Raw genomic sequence first — 2,021 nt, forward strand, 5'->3', positions numbered from 1 at the left:
CCCCTTTCACAATGACTAACTTACTTTAAAGAGATGAATTCCTTAACTCCATCTTGGCACCCTCTTGGTGAAGCAGGGGTAAAGAGGTGTGGTCCTGTGTTGTGGGTAGAGAAACACAGGCCCAGAGATTAGATGATGTGATCAGTGTATTTGCAACAGAATCTTACACACATTGGTCTTCTGTTGCTCAGCTTATGCCTTCCAGAGATGTTCTCTTTTGTGGTATCTGTTGTGAGGACTTGAGTTTCTCCTGGGAATTCTGAGATTTCCAGAAGAAGGTTCTGCAGAGAGCTCATGGCTGGAGGATCCAGCACCTCCCATCCTTGGTGCCATCTTCACGGATGAGGCTGGGAGCTGAGCACCAGGACAGAGCCCTCCGCCAGTAGAGTCAGTGGGCAGAGTCCTTCTGGTAGGGAAGGATAGAAGTCACTCTGAATGAGTTGCTTCAATGCTGCTATCGCACGCCCCAGCACAGAGCAGCCACCCACTGGGGTGTCTTTCTGTCCTCCTGGGCTCCTCATATCCCTTCTTCCAAATTTGGAGTGACTGAGAACCCACCAGAACAGAACAGAACGGAACGGAACAGGAACGGCTGTAGGAACTGATGTGCAGGATCAGCAGATGCTAGAACTCAGCTTTCATAAAGCAGGCCCACAACGTTATTAACAATAACAGAACCCGTCCTCAGCAAGAGTCAGCAAACAGACAATCATGACATATATGGCTGCCAGTCACTGAAGAGATTGCTCAGGGCTTGCTTAGCATGTGTAAGGTCCCGGGTTCAGTTCCAATCTCTCTCTCTCTCTCTCTCTCTCTCTCTCTCTCTCTCTCTCTGTCTGTCTCTCTCTCTCTCATTCAGTATGAAAAACTACAGAGACACACTAAATGTCAAGCAATAGAGGGGTCATTGAATGAAAATATGACTTTTTGTACACTGCAAATATATTAGGGTCCATTAACAATTTTACTCTAAAATGGATGCATGTCAACACAGGGAAAGAACCATGTGTTGTTGTCAATGGCTAAAAGCAGGCCAGACTATCAGAGAAGGCCTCCAGGAAGAGGAGGCTGGGGCGGCTCTCTATTGAAGTCAGACTTCTCTATAGGGTCTCAGACGCCACTCCTTGCCTCTCCCCTGTCCTCTCTCTGCACAGAATCCAATCCTAAAATCCAGTAGGAGAAGGATCTCATGAACAATATGGGCATTCCTCTGGGGCATAGCCAGGACTTTTGCACAAGCTGTTCTGGTCTAACAAACCTCTCTCTCTCTCTCTCTCTCTCTCTCTCTCTCTCTCTCTCTCTCTCTCTCTCTCCACAGCCCCCACTCTCAGCTTGGTCGTCATACCTAGGAAGCCTATCTTGATTTCTCCGACAGGCTAGTCTCCCGCTGGCGCATCCTCCCAGCACCAACCACACACTTCCTTCTGCAATTGTTATTTTGCATTTATTTCCGTGGTTACCGGATGAGCATCTTTCTCTAACCATGCTGTCTCCCACCGGGATGACAAGCATGTCCTCCGTTGATGCTCTCTGCGCTCCCTCTCCCACTCAGCAGGCATCTTGCCAGGGAAGCTCTCAGTAAATAAATGTTGATCTACAGATAGGTGAGCGGCAGCTGCTGGCAGTGGCGAGAGGAGCCCGCAGGACATAACAGACAGGAGGGATTCGGAATCAGGGCAGGCTCTCTCTGCAGCTGAGTAGGTGGCTGCCTCGGTGTGATTTCAGGGTCAGTAGAAAGGCTCTCTCCCACCTCCACTCCAGCACCTGACAGCCTGACAAAAGAAGGCAAAGCTAAAGCTTCAGAGCTCAGGCCTGAATCCCGCAGCGCTGAGCCCCCCTCCCCCAGAAGCTCAGTGGCATTCGATTGTGCTAAGGAGTCGATGGCTGATGGAGGCTTTTCTTGAGCGAATTATGATGGGGGAGGGAGAAAAGAGGAGAAAGAATTGGGAACTAAGATGAGGAAGAGACACAGAGAGAAAATGACTCAGGGCCTAAGGCCAAGCAACCTTGAGCTACAGCGT

Source organism: Alexandromys fortis, unplaced genomic scaffold, assembly GCF_014885135.2.
Source record: "Alexandromys fortis isolate MF-2015 unplaced genomic scaffold, M_Fortis_MF-2015_v1.1 scaffold_42, whole genome shotgun sequence".
Classification (NCBI taxonomy): domain Eukaryota; kingdom Metazoa; phylum Chordata; class Mammalia; order Rodentia; family Cricetidae; genus Alexandromys; species Alexandromys fortis.